Source organism: Clytia hemisphaerica, unplaced genomic scaffold, assembly GCF_902728285.1.
Source record: "Clytia hemisphaerica strain Z4C2 unplaced genomic scaffold, Clytia hemisphaerica genome assembly, whole genome shotgun sequence".
NCBI classification, from domain to species: Eukaryota; Metazoa; Cnidaria; class Hydrozoa; order Leptothecata; family Clytiidae; genus Clytia; species Clytia hemisphaerica.
In genome coordinates, this window is record NW_027104480.1 from 2,024 (window position 1) to 9,013 (window position 6,990).

A 6,990-nucleotide genomic window follows, 5' to 3' on the forward strand; every position below is an offset into this window, starting at 1 on the left:
TTTTTTTTGGTTGGGGTTAATGCTTTTCTTTTTTAGACAATTAAGAAACTAATTTTTTAATTTAACAAAAGTATTATCTTTCTTTCAATAAAAATCACTGAAGAGACAACTTTTATGCATTGTCAATATCCAAGTCTGGGCTGATGGAGAGTGTCAGCAAATCCACTTCCTTATGGGCTGAGCAATTTTCTGTTTAGAAATCGAGTCCCCCCCCCTTAGGAAATTTTAATTTTAGTCCGACCTTTGGAATACAATAAATTTGAGCCATCGTTGTAGAAGCAAATTTGTAGCACCGCAGGCAAACTTTTTTCAAAATAGCTACCTTTACGTAGGAAGGCCCCCCTTTGGAAATTCAAGCTTTTGACACTCTCCCTTTGTCTGGGTTTCATTAAAATCCGAAACAATGAAACTATGATAGAATGTCTTCAGGGATGTCGTAAAAAGCTAACATAAAACCTTTACACAATAATAATTCTAATATATTTTTTCTAGTTGTTCTTGCTGATATGATGATCGGTGGGAAGTATCTTGCAATCCAGATCAGCTGATCTGGATTTCTCCATGCTTCCCACCCCTATAGTACTAGTCATAGTATTTTCAGAAGCAGCCACCGGGGCAAAAAGGCGAAATAGCTGTTCCGATTTGCCAGCCAGGAGAATATTTCTAAAAAGTTGACATATTTAGCTTCTTCGGAACAGCTCCAAATTTCCAGCTGGAAAAGTAAATTTTGTCTAGAAAAAGTCCCAGATTGTCAGGAACAGCTCTACAAAAGAACTTTTTGCTTTGTTCCTTAAAATAGCTGTTCCGATTTGCCAGGAGCAACTTTGTAATTCCACAGGAACAGCTCTCTATTTCCAGCTGGAGATAAAAAGGAAAGTATCTGTTCTAACACCAGTGGCAATCTTTTTATTTCAAGGGAACAGCAGCTGCATTTATTTGGACAACAACTTTGAGAGTTAATTTGCGCAGTCCGAGGTAAGGGGTAGTGATAGAAAAGACCTTTACATGTTTTTTATAAGCATATCTAGGCTCATATATGGCAAAAATTTAAACACAAGCTAAACATTACTTTGAGCCTTCATTTTCAAAATTTGTTTGTTTTTGGCAGGATTTTCGAAATTTCTCTAAAACTTTGCTTAGGATATAAGCATCCGTCAAAGCATTTTCAGCTTTGTAAATCTCTCTACATTTCCGAGGTAGCTTTTGGGTTCATGTATTGTGAAACTTATTTTTCAGTAGAAATAATCGAATTATTATCGAGAATATTAGTTTCCGGGAGGCATATCATTTATAGTTATAGAAAAAGAGGATATATTCGCATTTTGCAGTAGTTAATAGTTAAAATTCATACCATTCACTCTCGATGGAAAGAATTTGGTTACTTTACAGGGTAAGAAAAAGATACACATATTTCAAATGTATAAGCAGTACTGATTATGTACCAATAGAGACGAAAGATCTCCTAGTTGAATTTAGGTTGAAAGAAAATCTTGTTTCTTCACATATATTTCCAATTTTGAAAAGAATTTAATTAAGTTAAAAACAATAAATTGAAAAAAATAATATATATTATATAGAATATATAGAAACATGTACCAAAGAGAAATTTTGATAATCATATACCCTGTACTCGTACGGAATAAATAGTCCATAGTCAGTTAACCTAACTTGTAAAACCACGACTCTGGGTAACTTGAGTTGTTTTTTGCGTTTCAAGGCAAAATGGTAATAAATCATAAGTTTTTTAGGGGGGGGGTATAAAATAAAAATACAGTGGTCATACCCCCTTGACAATAATGGGTTTGAAAGTTTTACTGAATTCAAAAGAAGGGGCGGCTTGTACAAAAAGAGGAGGTCAATTTTAAAGGGGAGAAAGTTTATTTGAAAGAGAAACATTCTTGACATATCCGGTTAGCTAAATGAGTATACTGGATGCAATAGTTACTTCATCGTAAACGTTTGATTTGGATTGTCTGACAATATATCATTTTAAAACATGGACTGTTCTAAATATTTCAAAAGCTGAATCATCCATAGCCATTACAATTGAAGTCTTGCGTTATGTTTTCTCCTGCAGCAGTCTTATCACTGAAAGCATCATTGGTATTTTGAATCTCATCCTATTTCACTTCATGTCCATCGTCCAGTTGATAACTGAAATGGAAACGGAAGTGCTTGATTAATAGGCAATGGTTAAAGCAGGTATCATGAAAGAAGAAGTGTATGGATGAGAGGCAACCACTAGCGCGGTGTCATATGCGTGCTACTTAAAATTTTCGTAAATAAATTTCAATTTTTATAGTACAGAACAGGAAACTATGACCCATTACATTTTATATCCATACAGAAGGGTAAACGAACTTTTCCCTGGGGCAACCTGGGGTTTAAGGAAAGTCAAGGGGCTAATAGTTATCTTAAAACCCGTGCACACTCACTTAAAAGGTATGAAGAACTTTTTCCAAGTTTTTTTTTATAGTTTTGACATTTTCAAGGGGTATCTAGTATGTACCCATTTTAACTAATTATTATTTTTTGCTTGAAAAGTTTTGTCCACCCCCTGTATGGATTTTAAATGTCAGAACACCCAATAAATAGTAAACAAATTAGTGCAGTCAATTCAATTAAACTCTCAAATTCAAATGTTCAATAAAAACCATACCAATTTCTGCATTTTGAAATCTTGGAGCTTTGAATTCATGTCCAGGTCAATTCTTTATAGCTGAAATAAAAAGATATATCAGTTAAAGATATATTACTGTGTGTACATCTTAAATAATATATTTTGCAAACAGTGCCTCATATCTTTTCAACAACTTCGATTGAAAGTAAAGGTATTCATGTACAAACCTAAAGATCACTACTTTATGAAAAGTATGACTTACTCTTTTCATCCCCTAACTAGAACAAAAAGATTTCATCTCCAAGAAGTGTTAAGTGCAATGCAAAAGTGTTACTTTCTGCTTGACACAATTAATACCTTATTATTGATGTCAAAAAGACAATCGTGAACACTACGTCAAAAGATACCGGCTAACTTTATTGGGAAGGAACTTTGGTTTTTAATGTGGCTAAAATGTGTAGCCGTATCGATTCATTTAATGATCCCCTTTGTAATCTAGCATAAACCATCTCAAAGGGAAAGTATTGTTGCTCGCAAAAACGCCTTTGAAGAAGGAGCGCGTCACAACATGTCAATCCCGAGAGACAATTTCATTTTAGAGAAAATGACAAGATATAGGTAACTCGCAAAAACGTCTGTCACATTGCTGTTTATCTTAAAATGTATATATATAAATGGTAAAATTAGCAATAATATGAAATATAAAAATATATTATATTCTGAGCAAAAAAAGGTAACTAAGTTCAGCATAGTTCGAGAAGCGCGTCATCGCCCATAATCTTGTATCCAAACCCCCTCGTTTTTTAGACATATGAATCTTTTGGATCATTTGATTTAAAAAGCCTTCCCAAAGTTATCCAAAAACACAGAAAATATCTTAAGTCTCAGAATACAGCCAGACAGCAGTATCATCATTTTAATTATATTCTATTTGTGTTTTAACGTTAACAATTATTTTTAGTTATTTAATATATCTTTAAAGTATTTCACCCTTTGTGAAGGGTTTCAGATGAACCAGTAATGAATAAGTCTCAGATAAACAATTTCAGGAAGTCATAAATGATCTAATTGATCATAAATATCAGAATCAATAATCCAGGATACTGATGCAAAATCAATTGTTATTGATGAGGTATCAATTACTATCGACTACCTTTCGGAATTGGTTCTGACGATTAACAATCGATCATTATCAATTAACTTCCAGTGTATCGATGGTAATTGATTTTTCATTAATTGTTATCGATTTGTCATCAATCATCCATTGATTATTGATTTTGGTTTTCAATGTCACATACTGTGACACAAGCACCATGGCAACACAATACCAATCTAATAAAAATCTGATCAGATGTTACCAAAGATTACTTGTTAATTCCCAGAAAATAAAGTTTGTCATCAAGAAAAGTTTCTTGATTGACAAACACAATAATGAACTCTTAATATACGACACATACGTACAGCTACTTAGCTGTGAAACTCACACAAAAATTTTAAAATAAAATCTTCAAAGTCCAAAAGGTTGATTAAAATTTTTACATTGAACTTTTACTAATCCAAAAAAAGTGTAATAATACCATAATATTAAAAAATGTTTTAATCATTGGCACAAGAAATTATGTAAAAATCACATGGACCAGACTCTCACTAAATACAATCGACAGCTTTCTTTCACTTAATAACCAACCGGAAACCAATTGAGTGATATCTTTATCATTCAGGCTGCGGTGAGCATTTTCTTCCTGCTTGGTGCTTAAAAAATCCCCCTAGCAACAGAAAAAAATCTCCTTTTGATGGAAATGATTTATTTAAATCAAGAATAGACTCTACAGAAGCTAGAAAATTGCTGTACTTTGGTTGTATGTGGTTATGTTTGATTTCTGCGTAAAACTCTCAAGTTGCCACCATTTTGTTTTGCGCATTGGGCTGGATGTGTGCTTTTAGTAGCTGACATAATGGTTTGTAGTAGATATAAATCCAAGTACAACATGATGTAACAAAGATGGAAATGTGAATTATAATAAACTGGACATAACTTCTCAAGATAACATTCTCCACTACTCATAACCACCTTAGGTCAAGTCAGCTCATTGTCAATTCAAGTCTATGTGAATGAAAATATGCACCAGAAAGGTTTTTATGGCTACAGAGTCATCCTGGACTACACGTTATTTTTTTTTAAGAAACTAGTTTTACCAAGCAGCCTCAATGTTTCTTAAGAAATCGGCCTTTTGAGCCTTAAATGTTTCTTACATGTTTCTAAACTTTTTGACATAATCAGCCTTATATAAGGCTGGATTAAAAAATGTTATTTTATCATTCTCAGCCTCAGCATGTTTCTCAGATGTTTCTTAGTTTTTAGGCATTCTGAGCCTCATGTTTCTTAAAAGTGTGTTTCTTAAAAAAAAAACGTGTATCAATGAACAATTTGTCACAGTTTTTGCAAGATCACAAGATCACAACAAAATTTGCTTTGTTTACTGATTTAAGCGCAACACGTTTTTGTTGATTTTTGTACTGTGGCTGAAGAGGACCTTTTAGTTTGTATTTCGTTTGCGTTGTATCGCACCATTCAGCCTTTTAACACGCAGCCACATTTTTCTCAGGTTTGCATGTACCTTGTCAGGAATATCTCAGAATCAGATAAAGACTTTGACTTTAAATTTTCAGGGAAATTGTTGTTTGGCATGCAATGAATTGATTAGATTTTTTAAAAACTGGTTTCCTGACTTAAAATCTCAAAAATCAATTTTTTAGGATTCAGACCCTCTGAAAAATATTTTTGAAAACATTTTCAATTCATTCTGCAAACTTTAGAAAAATTAAGCTTAAAAAAGGAATTAACTTCAGCTCAACTCAGTGTTTCAGAAAGTCTGACACAGGATTTTTGGAATACCACCTTGTAAAAAAAAATTCACGGCTTAGACCTTGGGGCCGTCCCCTTAGTACGTACACACTGAGATGTTGAAAATCAAGTACCCCTTCCCCCTGTACGCAAGCGTACACAAATGGCTATACCCCCCCCTAGTAAATACGTAGTTTTCCCCTAGTTCTGAACCGCCTCTAAAAGCCTAGGTTGAATGGGGTTAAGAAAACCTAATTATGACGTCATAAATACAAAAAGAAATGTAGAAATATAAGTAGTTTTTGAAGAAATTGGGACACGCGCATTAAGTTACCCGAGTACTTAAAATGTCCATTTGACCCCTCCCCCCTGTCAAAAGCACAAGCTTTTGAGAAGATCCCCCTCCCTCTTAGTGCGTACGTTCTATGTGGACGGCCGCCTTTTCAGATTTCCATTCAGACTTATTTTTGCGCGGGTGTCATCTGAAAAATCGAAAAAAAATTTCCCTGAATATTAACTTACTTGATAATCTTTTTTAAATTTTGAGAAGTGAGGTTTGGTTGCCTATCCATTGAACAAAACATTGGTAAAAAAAGATATAGCAAATTATTTATAGAACAGGCTCGATTCCCCATCACCATCAGTCGATATCCAATCAATCAATCAGTTATTGATTGGTCATCAATGAACAATGGTTGGGAAAAAGTTATCGATTGTATAGAGTGGGAGAGTCTGGTATAGAACTGAAAAGTTAAAAAAAAAACATACCTGGTCATGCTTGTCAGTTTTGAAGTTTGATGTTTTCAGTGTTTTTCTTGACAGTGTTTCATTTTATTCAGTTGTGATCCACCAAGATTTCATGAGTTGAGTTGTTAAAAGATTAGTCCATTTTTGCTCAAAGAACCACAAAAATATCATCCCCAGTTTCTTCGAGAATAACTGCAAAAGCGTTTCATACAGTTAATCAGTGATTTGTGGCAAGGATCATGATGTTAGGTTAAGATTTACTTTGAAATAGCTTTAACTTTTGCAAAGTTTGTACTTCGATACCAACCAGAACAAAATAGTTTCGCGCCACTCTGCTACCATTTTGCAAATTTTTGCAAATTCTATTTTCTTACTTCGTGTAAAGACGGGGGTTACTAGATAGTTTAGTTTTACGCTGGCATTTTATTTTCTGCTACTTTCATGATTTTGTAAAAAACTCTCATTCAAACGATGTAATTTTCTAAACTGTGAAAGTTATGGTAGAAATTTTTTTCTAATTTTACAATTGCTTGCTATCATAGCTTACATTTTATGTTACACCCGTGTTTTTAAATCAAGAGTTTTTAAATTAAGACAGCTCGGAACACAAATCGCTCCTGGAAAAGTGCCCTACTGTAGAGGAACAGCTCATTTTTTTCAATTTTTTTCAATTTGCCAGCAAAAAATTTAGCTGTTCCTACTCCAGTAGGGAAGTTTTCCAGGAGCGTCTTGTTTTAAACTGTCTAAGGAGCAGCTCCGAAAAATCGACCGGAACAGC

At 33.7% G+C, this 6,990-nt stretch overlaps 1 long non-coding RNA gene across 1 annotated transcript; it reads right to left on the minus strand.

Moving 5' to 3' along the window:
- Positions 1 to 1,596: 1,596 nt before the first annotated feature.
- Positions 1,597 to 6,754, minus strand: LOC136821498 (uncharacterized). The gene is made up of 3 exons (XR_010848750.1): positions 6,234 to 6,754; positions 2,660 to 2,719; positions 1,597 to 2,154 (listed from the first exon to the last, which is right to left on the minus strand). It is a non-coding gene; the product is annotated as an uncharacterized lncRNA (long non-coding RNA).
- Between the last annotated feature and the right edge of the window lie 236 nt (positions 6,755 to 6,990).